We start from the raw sequence: 12,951 nt of genomic DNA, 5'->3' as shown, positions 1-12,951 counted from the left end.
ATAGTGTCCTTGGAATGGACAAATGAATACTGTTAAAATAACTACAGTTCCCAAGATAATCTACAGATTCAATGCAACCCAATCGAATTATCAATGGCATTTTTCATGGAACTGGAACAAAAAATTTTAGATTTGTATGGAAACAGAGAAGACCACAAATAGCCAAAACAACACTGCAAAAGAAGAATGGAGTAGAAGGAATCAGGCTCCCTGAGCTCAGACTACACTACGAAGCTACAGTCATCAAAACAGTATAGTACTGGCACAAAACCAGACATATAGCTCAACAGAAGAGGAGAGAAAGCCCAGAAAATAAACCCATGCACCTATGGTCAGTTAATCTACAACAAAGGAAGAAGAATATACAAGAGACAAAAGATAGTCTCCTCAATGAGTGGTGCTGAGAAAAATGGATAGCTACATACAAAATAATGAAATTGGAACAGTCTCTTTTCTTTTCTTTTTTTAATGGCTGCACCTGTAGCATATGGAAGTTCTGGGGCTAGGGCTTGAATTGGAGCTGCAGGCCTACACCACAGCCATGGCAACACTAGATTCGAGTTGCATCTGTGACCTATGCCACAGGCTGCACCAATGCCAGATCCTTAACCCACTGAGCGAGGCCAGGGCTTGAACCTGCATCCTTACAGACACTATGTTGGGTCCTTAACCCACTAAGCCACAAGGAAAACTTTAGAAATTAGAACATTCTCTAACACCATATCCAAAAATAAACTCCTAACAGATTAAAGACCTAAATGTGAAACCAGATACTATGAAACTCCTAGAGGAAAACATGGGCAGAACACTCTTTGGCATAAACCACAGCAATATTTTTTTGCATCCATCTCCTAGATTAATGGGGGAAAAAGCAAAAATAAACATATGGGACCTAATTAAATTTAAAAGGCTTTGCACGGCAAAGGAAACCATAAACAAAATGAAAAGACAACTTAAGGAATGGGAGAAGACATTTGCAAATGATGCAACTGATAAGGAATTAATCTCCAAAATATACAAACGGCTCATACAGCTCAATATCAAAAAAACAAACAACCCAATCAAAAAAATGGGCAGAAGATCTAAATAGACATTTCTCCAAAGAAGAGATGGCCAACAGCTACATGGAAAGATGATCGACACAGCTAATTATTAGAGAAATACAAATCAAAACTACAATGAGGTATCACCTCACACTGGTCAGAATGGACATTATCAAAAAGTCTACAAATAATAAATGCTGGAGAGGGTGTGGAGAAAAAGGAACCCCCATACACTGTTTGTGGGAATGTAAATTAATGCAGCTACTATGGAAAATAGGAGGTTCCTTAAAAAACTGAAAATAGAGTTACTATATGATCCAGCAATCCCACTCCTGGCTGTATAACTGCTAAAGATGAAAAGCTCTGACTCCAAAAGGCACATGCACCACAATGTTCATATTATCACTATTTACAATAGCAACCTAAATGTTCATCAACAGATGAATGAACAAAGAAGATGGGATATATACATATATATATATATATACACACACATATATATATGAATATGAATATTAGTCATTCAAAATAATACCATTTTCAGTAACATGGATGGACACAGAAACTATTCTGTTAAAGTCAGACAGAGAAAGACAAATATCATATGATATCATTTATATGTGGAATCTTCAAAAAAGGATACAAATGAACTTATTCACAAAACAGAAATAGACTCATAGACACAGAAAACAAATTTACGGTTACCAAAGGGGAAAGGGGGGCAGAGATAAACTAGGAAGTTGGGATTAATAGATACATACTACTATTTATAAAATAGATAAACAACAGGACATATTGTATAGCACAAGGATCTATATTTAATGTCTTGCAATAACCTATGTTGGAAACAAATCTGAAAAAGAATACACACACATACATACGTATGTATGTATAACAATTACTTTGCTATACACTTGAAACACTGTAAATCAACTATAACTGTAAAATTGTAGTGATTGTTTAAAACAACAATCAGTGTATTATCTTTCACACTTAATGTGGGTAAGGAATTAGGAGAAGGTACAATGAGGATGGTTCTTCTCTAATCCATGATAACTGGGGCCTCTGCTGGGAAAACTCAGAAGCTTGAGGATAACTCAGTGGTGGGAAACAGGAATCATCTGTGTCTTCTCTCATATATCTGGTGGTTGATGTTAACTACTAGCAGGGACCTCAACTGGGGCTGTCTGTCAGAATACATACATGTGACCTTCTCATTTGGCTTGAGCTTCCTCACAACATGGCAGCCTCAGACTTAAGTAGCAACTCAGGGCTCCTAAGGCAAGTACCCAAAGAAAAGCCAGGAGGAAGTAGTATCCCCTTATACGGCCTGACTTTGGAAGTTACTTGGTATCACCTCCAATGTAAAAATAGGTCTCCCCAGATTTAAGGCTAATGAACGGAGGGAGACCCACCTATTAATGGGGAAGTATCAGAGTCATGTGTTAAGAGAAAGATGGATGAAGACATTGTTGTGGCCATCTTTGGGAAATGCAATGTAGAAAGTAAGCGAGCAATAATGAAGGTGGATCTATAAAACCAAGTTACCTAAACCTCACCCTAAAGAAGGAGAAATATGGGAGTTTCCGTCGTGGCTCAGTGGTTAACAAATCCGACTAGGAACCATGAGGTTGCAGGTTCAATCCCTGGCCTTGCTCAGTGGGTTAGGGATCCAGTATTGCCCTGAGCTGTGGTGTAGCTTGCAAATGCGGCTCGGATCCCGCATTGCTGCGGCTCTGGCACAGGCAGGTGGCTACTGCTCTGACTGGACCCCTAGCCTGGGAACCTCCATATGCCACGGGAGCGGCCCAAGAAATGGCAAAAAGACAAAAAGACAAAAAAAAAAAAAAAAAAAAAAAGAGGAAGAAGTATGGACATCAATTTGTGGACTTAGAATGGAAAAACTGTCACCTACTGCTCGACCACTGGCTCTACCACCATTATGTCCATCAGTTAAACTTCTACCATTAGTCCCACAAGCAGCTGGAAGGCTTGTTTCAGTTTTAAATCACTTACCTCCAGGATTTACTATCTGTGTGACCTTGGGTAAATTAAGTTTGGGCCTTAAATATTTTCAACAAATATTTATTACGCTACTACTTGGTGCCAGGTACTATTCCAGGTGCTGATGATATAGCAGTGAACAAAAAGATAAAAATCTCTGGCCTCACAGAATTTACATTATAGGATGGATGCGGTGGGGAAACAGACAATGTACAAATAAGCAAAACATATAGGCGATCAGAGGATGATAGGATCTTAAAAAATCAAGCAGGGAACTAGAAACAACCCAGTGCTCACCAGCAGCCAAAGGATGAATAAGAGCAGAGAAAGATGAATTCAGAGAAGCTAAGGAGAAATTTGGTGGTGTTCTGATAGTATAGGGTCTTGAAAGTTATAAATGAACTGTGACTTTGATGGGGTGATTTTGAGTAGAGGGGTGACATGATCTGATTTCCATCTCAAAAGGATCGCTCTGGCTCCTCTTTTGGATTTAGACTGTAGGGGGCAGAAGGGAAGACAGAGGAGGCCAGCTAGAGGTTGCTGTGAAATCTGGGTGACAGTGGATGGTTTAGGTAGCAGTGGAGAGACATGGTCAGATGCAAGGTAGCATCACCATGGCAGCAGGGACAAAATATTCTTCTAGTGCTACAAAGCCATGGGGTGGGGTGGACGGAGAATGGAAGAGCAGTGAGACTTGAGGGAAAATCTTTGAAAATTCAGTGTAAAAATAGGCAGTCTTGTGTTTCAGAAAAAAAGATTACTATGACCTGAAAAAAATAATTTGCATAATTCAAGAGAAAACTCTAATGGAGATCAATGTCATGTTTTAGATACAACAGAATCCTAATAAGTGCCCAGATATTCCATGTGTAACATGATCTATGAAACATAAAGCTGACTTATTTTTATACAGTTACAGCTTTAAAGTTCTCAGTTTAAATAGCACATGTTAGTCTTCCTAACAGAATGACTTAACTCTTGTATTTTAAAAAAATTGATGTTTTTTGATCAGATGTTGTATCAACTACTTCACTGGATAACCAGAATTTACTAAATGGCAACACTATGTAGAACATATGGTAAGAAGGTAAAACTAGCATAGGATTAGATCTCGTATAGATTCAAAGGGCAAAGGTGCCCCAAACCTACCTCTTGTGAATCTACTTCAGAGAAGCTGTGAAGACTCTGTTCCAGAGCCTTCCCAGGTTAGGGAGCAAATCTGGACCACTGCAGTTCTTAACCTGGACCTGTCTGTCCCTAGTGGACTTGGAAAGGGAAAGAAACAATGCCTGTGCTTGTTTCAGTCCAGGCACTCCTTTCTTGATGAATTAAGACTCTGTCCTGAGAGCCCCCACTTTGCTTGCCAAGGGCACTGGGTGAGGGGATCTCCGCATAATTGCAGGGACCTTTGAAGGGTTCCCCCAAGGAGCTTCAAAACAAGAAAAAAAAGTACTTGTAATTTCTCCAAAAATTAGGAAGATCCATCTACTTATACACAGACAGAGGGAGTGAGCCCCACAAGCTCTGACCCAGCTCTGTATCCCATCACTTTGTGCATAAGCCCACCCCACCCCCTGGGAGCCAGCCTACCAGGCTGTCATATGAAATGTATTCTTTATTCATATTTACTTGGGTTAGGCTATTTTTGCTAGAAAAATAGAAGCATCTAATGAAATCTCATGCAAATGCTATACATGGAGAGGAGCACTAACTTCTTTGTCACACAGATCAACTGTGCTTTTTTTTTTTTTTTTTTCAAAATCTGAGTCAACGCTTCCAACCATTAAAGTTTCAGCTGCCAGTTCCTTCATTTTGCTCTCCTCTGATCTGAGAACATTAGCAGCAGGAGCACCTTTACTCTCAAATTTAGTTTAATGTAAGTATTGCAAGCCCTGCTGGCAAGCCTCAAGGCACAACTCTGAATGGGGGGCGGTCAGAGCTGAATGATAAAGCGGAAGAAAAGTTATTAACTGGGTGTTGAAAAAAATATCCCTCAACTGATCTATGTTGAAAGTTTAAGCTCTGAGTTAGGGTGGAAGTTGACAGGCTCTCTTGCTGCTCTAAACTCCACATCCTCCTTGCCTATGCCCGTGGGAAAGCGGGGTTTTGTTTTTCACCATCGATACAAGGCTACGGAAAGGTACTTTGTTTTACACCATAGGTGATGTGTGAACCGAACTCTCTGTTGCACATAATATTTGAAATGCATCAAATGTGGAAACGGATCCTGTAACAAATAATTTTCTTATCTAAGTAATCACCATCTCGTCTACGTTTTCTAAGTTCAGTCTTACTTATGCTGAATTTTCTTAAAGTAGGAAATAGCTGCACTCTAGCATTTAGAAGCAGCCAAGGGGAAAATAAGTGAGAACAAATGCAGGTGTGTTTGGGGGCCTGTCATTGCAGGCTGAAATTATATGTGTCAAGTGAAGAAAGCCCTTTGTTCTTTGTTAATATGAGTTGGATCATTTTGCTGGTTTGGTCCCGTGTTGCCAGCTCCTAGGTGAGCTCCCACCAGGAAGAATAGGGCTAGTCCTGGGGGTGACTGATCTGGGCCTGAAGCAGAAATGGCACCCATCATCCTTAACAATGATGGCACTTCGTCAGGGTTGTCCAGCTCAGTCCCACAGACAATCACACAAGACAGGTGCCACTGTAGGAAGGTGGACGGTTCAGATTCAGGTAGGTCAGGAAGGACAATGAGAAGGACTTCTCTGGCTGGTACCAGAATAAGGTTAGCCCTAGGAGGTTAGGGGAGAAACACTCCACCAGGGGGACCTGGAGGCAGCCCCCCAGAGCCACTAAATGGGCCGGACTACTTGAGGTACCAAGGGTGCTGAGACAGATCAAAAGGATGCCCTAAGCCATTCCACTGCTGGTATTCAGAAGAGATTTGGTGGGTTCTTTGATCTCCTGGTTGGCTCTGTATCACAGTTACACTCTAAGTTTGGCCCCCACACACAAAGACAAATGAGAATGGAGAAACACAGGATGAAAGGTTTGAGGGGGGTAGATCAGGCTGAATGTGTCCCATGGTGTGAGTTTAAATTTCTGGCCCCCAAGTCAAATCTTCAAAGAGTAACCCTCTTGCCCACGATCTCCAGAGATACCCTTATCAGGAAACACAAAGGAAGGCGGGAGTGGGGTGGGGGGGAGGCTAGAGTTATACAGACAGAGGCGACTTGGGGAGTAACTATGTCAGAGGCCGAGCTCTGTCTCCAGGATTCAGTCACTTTGGGGTAAAAGCTGAAATGTGCGAGAAATAAAACCAATAAACCACAGCCAGCAAACTTCTTATGTGTCCTCAAGGGAGTTCCAAATAAACATGATTTCACTATCATCAACAAATCATGGATAAGAATTGAAACTATTCCTATTATCATCACAAGCACTTTTACTCCTTAAGTTTAAAGAAAACTACAGGAGAAATAACAACAATTTGCTCCTGAAAAAGAAAAAATAATGACATAAAATGGCTGCAAAAGTCAATAAATGTTTATCGCTTGTATCATAATTTTTGAACACTTCCAGCACTCCGTGGTAAGTAATTAGATTGTTAAATAAACAGAAATCACATCTTTCCTACTAACTGACATTTATTGATGGTTAAATCAAAATTTAAAGCAGGAAAAGCGTTTGAAGGCAGGCCATGTTTCACTCTACTTACTTTTTCAGATTACAGCTGAAGGTCTCTCCAGGTTTCTGGACTTCAGCCTGAAAATTTGGAAGCAAAGAATAATGGCAAAGGAGAGAAGAGAAAAAGTTAAAAATTGGTTAATAGAATAACTTCCTTCCTTGCTCCAAATCATGGAATAAGATTTATTCATACAACACCAGATACCAACTATGCATTTAGATTAACTCTAAAAAAAAATCATGAAGTATAGCTCTTATTGGAGACAACAATCACTAATTCAGTGAAATTCCAGTGCATCTGAAATATGCATATGTATTGATATATTTTTATTCAAAGTGACATTAGGATACTTTTTTTTTTTTTCCCAGACTTACAAGGGGTTATCTACCTAAACTGAGGGCATCTCAGGTCCCTCGTGCTCCTTAAACAGGACTAATCCATGCATTCCCACTCCTGTTTATTTCTCCACTGCCCTCCCAGGGTGAACTGGGCAGCGAGAAGAGAGCCTTTCCCTGCGCTTCCTTCTATGCATTTCTGGAAGTAAATAGTTAGGCCTTAGCCCAGGAAGCGTGAGTCCCTAGACTGACTGAGGAAGGTCGGTCGGGGGTCAGGGGAGGGACTGCCTGGAAGAACAACCTCTCGCAGGTGTCCGTCACGAACCTCGATGGACTGGCCCTAGGGAACCACTCTGGTGTTCCGTTTCGCCGAAATGCGTCCCCCACTGGTGGCAGGCGCTGAGCGCTGGCTCTGTCCCCCTCTCCCTCGGTGATTCCAACACCCTGCAGAGCGGGCGCTGAGAGAGGAAGCGCGAGCGTCTCCAGGGATACGAGGGGGCGAGTCCGGACGGGCGGGGGCGGGGTCAGGCTAAACCGGGGTTGGGGATTGGGGCAGCTTCTGGGCGTCGGGCACGGGGCGGAGTCTGGCGGGGGAGGAGCCTTGGGGCGGAGCCTACGGAGGGAGGTGCAGGGCCTCTAGACCCAGCAGGTTTTTCCCGCCGGTTGGCTCTCAGGTTAAACCGTTTTTAGGAATTAGTTCACCTAATCCGAGGGCCTCGAATTTGTTTGCCGCCCTGCTTCATTTCCTTCATGGCACTACATTCTCAACATTTTGCAACATATCCCTGTCGTCCACAGATTGATGGAAAAACACTCAGCGTGGCATTAAAGACCCCCAAGACCCGAAGCCACTTGATCCAGCTGGATAAGTTGTTCATTCCTGTTTTAGATTCTGTTGAGGTCAGAACCATCTTTCCTCGTGCCCCATACAAACTCCTTCCCCAATCTTGTCTCCGGAAAGATAATCCAAATTTATACACATATTTTTCTTCCCCTCAAAACTCAGGATTTTATATTTACACCGACTTAATGTCAGCCAGTGATTCCATCCCTTCTCTCATATGTAAGTGTAAAGAAGTGAGCTTCCTTGCTCATTATCTCATAAGATGGAGGGCAAGAGAGTCAGGCTTGTTGCTTATTACTCCCCAAATATAGATGTGCTGGAAAGCGAGGCTTTTATTCATTGCCGACTGTCACACGCTGTAGGAGAGTGAACTGGCAATACTGCTCACACCAGTCATTCTATTAACCATAAATCGATTCTATTTGGAGTACAGGCATAACAACTGTAACCACACTTTCATTCCAACATCTAATTTGCTGCAATAAATTACTAAACTATTTCCACCAAGTAAGGTTACATTATACATTCAATTGATCACTGTGTCTACTTACAACTGGGCTCCACGCGATCCCTCACATCCACAAGGCCCCATCTATTCTCACAAACTCATTTCCCAGTTTCCAGCAACACTTTAACCCCACAGATGTCAATTCGTATTAGCATGAGAGAGACTAGATCTCTAGCGTGTTTTCCCTGTTGTTGTTTAAATAGGACTGTTCCTCTCCAAACTTCCTCCTTGGGTGAGAGTTTTCATAGCTGTGGATGAGGTGGGCAAGCCATATCACCTTCGGGTTCTTTTAGGTGAGGGTTTAGGGAAGTAGCTCTCAGGCCATTCCCTCTATGACAGAATAAGAAAGAGTCAACCCTGAGATACCACCTGGAGTCTAAAATTCCCTCTGAAAGTTCATTGAAAGTTTTTTATAAAAGGGCCATGATTTAGAGCATGGCTTCCTGCTCCCTGTCTAGGGGTGAGAGGGTGACAAAGGGTGACAAAGGGAGATAAACATATGTGCTGTTTGTCATCCTCTGAACCTTTCTCAGGAAAGGAATACTAAATTAAGGCCAAGGGAAGGAAAAAGACAGAAAAGAAAGGAAGAGAAAATATCAGACAAAATCAGAAAATGATGAAAAGCAAAAGGGAGGTACTGATTAACTCCTAAGAGTCACGCCACAAACTACCTGTCTTAAACTTGAAATAGATAAGTGAGCTAAAAGAATTTTCTAAACATCTCAATCAGATCAATTTATTTGTATGTGGGTTGGCTGTTATGCATCCATTTCTTTTATCTGAAAGTATATCTTAAGGAAAGAGCAATTTCCCTTAGATACAGTCCAGACTTAGGTATCTCACACTCCTCTAGCCAAGAGAGAATATGACATAAGCAAGGCCAGTTTCAGGCTTTCAACTCAGAATTTGAATTTTGAGCACCACAACAAGGAGCATGAAAATGTTTGGCATTTGTTCCATACCTGCAGGAGCCCCCGTCAAGATATTTCCAAGGAACTATAGCTGTGGTTTCTGCTTCCTTAACCTCAGACTCTGCATAGATTCCTGCCAGTTCCCCACCCTGATTTTTCAGATCCCTGTCCATTTCCTTTTGCCTAACATACAGTAAATTTTTAGTAAACTTCTGTTCCTTGGGATTGAATCCTAACTAATGCAAACATTGGTTCTGGCGGCTGGACTGTGGGAAAGGGTCTTTAGGGAAATGTAGGGTTCTTGGGATTGGCTGCCTGCATTGACATGAGAGCTATTGAGGCTCTAGTTCATAGTTTTGTAAGGAAAGAGCGAACTGTGACACCTTTGGTGAAACGGTAATTATCAGATGACTTGTAACCAGCATCCACTGAAGGTAAAACTCCAACAGATCATGGAGCTCCCACTAAAGAGGAATGTGAGGAATTCAAGCATTTAAGGTTAAGTACATGCTTCTGGTGACATTGGATAATAAAAACAAGAGAATGACAAATTCAAAATAATAAGTTCTCAAAACATGGACTAAAACTCCATCTATAAAACCAACCTGTGCAAACTATTGCATTTAAAATGGATAAGCAATGAGGTTCTATGTATAGTACAGGGAACCATATCCAATCTCATGGGACAGACCATGATGGAAGATGATAGAAGAAAAGGGAATGTATATTGATGTATGACCGGGTCATTTGGTTATACAGCAGAGATTGGCACAATGTTGTAAATCAACTATACTTTAATAAAGAAATAAATTCTAAAAAATCCTTAAAAGTCAAGTGACTTAATCACAGCAAGAGCTGATTCTACAGCTGGGGAAGATCTTCATGTGGCTGTTAGGATATTCGAGAGAAGAGTGCTACTTTAACAATGGAATTGGAGTTACCTGGGCATATTCAGAAGACTTGAGTAACCTCAAGTCCAAATGCCCTTTTACGTCTTCCACTGAGGCATATTTGCTCAGAAAAGCTTCCTCCTTTGTCTGAGATGGCTATTTTTTCCTTGCTTAGAGACACTGTTAGGTCTTTGCCAAAGGTTGTTTCCTTGAAGAAAAAAATACACTAATTTCTTTCTTATTCAATATCTCATAATATCCACAGATCTATAATTAGAAGTGGATCACATCATGTCCTGGGGACAAAAATGAGAAAATCAAACTCTGAAAAGGCTCACACACATGCATAGAAATTGCTAGTTTATGTCAGCAAAACTCTACACACACACAAGGAATTTACTACTTCATCTTAGCCAAACTCTAGGGACATTGTTTTTCCTTCAGAATGGACTGTGAGGGCTTTTGAACAACAAGGGTGAATCACAATAATATTACAAAGAATAAATTTGTCAAAATGGGGATATTTTCCAGAGACCCTAGATTCCACACGCTATCTTGGGTGACTAGGTATATTTCATTTAAACATGTCCTGGTTTAGTTAATGAATGTCAGACCACCTGGAAAGTACATTGTGTTGCAAAAAATTTTGGTTGAATTTAAAGGAAGAATCTTAAAGTCTTTCAGAGGTAGGAATGCTGGGTGCACATGGCATAGGTCTTACCTCTGAATTATGTTCCCTAAGAAAGTCCTGAAAAATTTTCCTGCACCAGTAATTTGATGAAAATGCCACAGACTCTGTAGGTTCTCTGCTGACTTATTTCTCCAGGTTAATGAGTGCTGGTGGGAAACGGTATAACTGAGATGAACATCAGGACTTCAGTGGAAATGGCATGTTTTCCAGGGTAAAGGAGGTAAGATGATTACATCTCAGTATGAGGTTAGGTGTATTCACTGTAATATACAGCCACATCATTGCGTTCCTTAGACTGGCCTATCTACACAGCTCTGGGGCTATGCTGAACTGATCATGACATTGCTAGGTATCAAACTCATGAGTAATCAAACTAATATTTACAGTTACTGTAAACATATATATTGTATATATATACATACTACATACACATATAGCAAAATAATTACCAAGATCAAGATAATTAACACTTTCATCACTTCACATAATTACCTCTTTTTGTGTGTGTGGATAGATCACTTAAGACCTACTCTCAGCACATTTCAAGGATACAATACTGTATTATTGACTCTAATCACCAAGTTGAACATGAGTTCCTCAGATTTTATTCTTCTTGTAACTGAAAGTGTGTATCCTTTGACCTACATATCCCCATTTCCTCCTCCCCCCAACTCCTGGAACTACCATTCCATTCTCAACTTCTATGAAATTGGCTTTTATTTTTTTTATGATTCTACATATTAGTGATATCATACAGTATTTGTCCATCTCTGTTTGGTTTATTTCACTTGGCATGATACCCTGTGAGTTTATTTATGCTACTACAAATGGAAAGATTTCTCTTTTTTTTTCTTTTTACAGCCACACCTGTTGGCATATGGAAGTGCCCGGGCTAAGGGTCAAATCAGAGCTACAGCTGCAGGCCTACACCACAGCCACAGCAACACCAGATCTGAGCTGCATCTGTGACATATGCCACAGCTTGTGGCAATACCAGCCAGATTCTTAATACACTGATCAAACCCACATCCTCACAAAGATAATGTCAGGTCTTTAATCTGCTGAGCCACAACAGGAACTCTGATTTCCTTCTTTTTAATGGTTGAGTAATATTCTATTATACATATGAAATATTATATCATTATATAACATATATCACATTTTCCTTATTCATCCATTGAATGAGCTTGTTTATATATCATGGCTATTATGAATAATCCTGAAGTGAATGAGGGAATGCAGATATCTCCTCAAGATACTGATTTTTGTCTTTTCTGAATACTCAAAACTTGGATTGCTAGATCATAAGGTAGTTCTATTTTTAATTTTTTGAGGAAGCTCCATATTTTTTCCATCATAAATAGACCAATTTACATTCCCACCAACAGTGTACAAGCTTTCCCTTTTTTGCCAAGGGATCTTTTATATTTCATCAGTTGTATAGCCAAAATAGGCTACATAACCAGGTAAAACAGGTGCAGAGTAGCAGTCTACATATTTTGAATAAACAGTGTAGACAAGCACCTGTCCAAGGGTTTTTCAGACTTTAAACAGCATACTGTATATCAAGAGCCAGTACATTTCATTCCTCTCTTGGCCAAGGGAAATAGTGTGGCTCTATGTAACCCTGGAGATAGACAAAAGCCACCATAGATTAATTGCAAACTAATCCTGTGCTTCCCTACAAAATAGTAAATCAAAAGTACTGTCGCATCATGACAGAATTTCAGACTTGAAAATTTAAGAGTGATAATTCCTGTGTATTTCCATTTAATTCTCTGGGTTAGATGGACAAAATTGATTTTTGTTTTGAAGAATTAAAATTTCACCAGATGATAGCTCTCATTGTGCTGCTATTCCTCACAGAGCCTTCTTCCTGGGACAACTTGGTACATGGTATCTACTCCCCTGCCCACTATATTTTTGTTAATAGAAAAAAAAAAACCCAGAAGCAATTGTCTGTACCTAGTAGGGACAGCAGTGCAGTTTTATTTTTCAGCTCTGGCTCTTTGCTGCAATTTAGTTCACAGAGACTTTAATTATCTTACCATCTCAGAATATCAGGCTGGATCACTGCATTGACAGGTC

At 40.5% G+C, this 12,951-nt stretch overlaps 1 protein-coding gene across 3 annotated transcripts in view; it reads right to left on the bottom strand.

Moving 5' to 3' along the window:
* The window catches only part of TTC29 (tetratricopeptide repeat domain 29), a 235,139-nt gene extending 227,641 nt beyond the window's left edge, over positions 1-7,498 (bottom strand). For 2 of the 3 annotated variants that reach the window (XM_021101528.1, XM_021101530.1), the window contains exons 1-2: positions 7,345-7,498; positions 6,715-6,761 (exon numbers count right to left, since the gene is read on the bottom strand). The gene's annotated coding sequence lies outside the window, so the exon portion shown is untranslated. Of the gene's footprint in view, positions 1-6,714; positions 6,762-7,320 lie in introns of all 3 variants that reach the window. The other variant, XM_021101529.1, reaches the window with a different exon arrangement.

This window comes from Sus scrofa, chromosome 8 (genome assembly GCF_000003025.6).
Source record: "Sus scrofa isolate TJ Tabasco breed Duroc chromosome 8, Sscrofa11.1, whole genome shotgun sequence".
NCBI lineage: Eukaryota > Metazoa > Chordata > Mammalia > Artiodactyla > Suidae > Sus > Sus scrofa.
The sequence above is the reverse complement of the archived record's forward strand: the minus strand, read 5'-3'. Positions and strand labels throughout refer to the sequence as shown.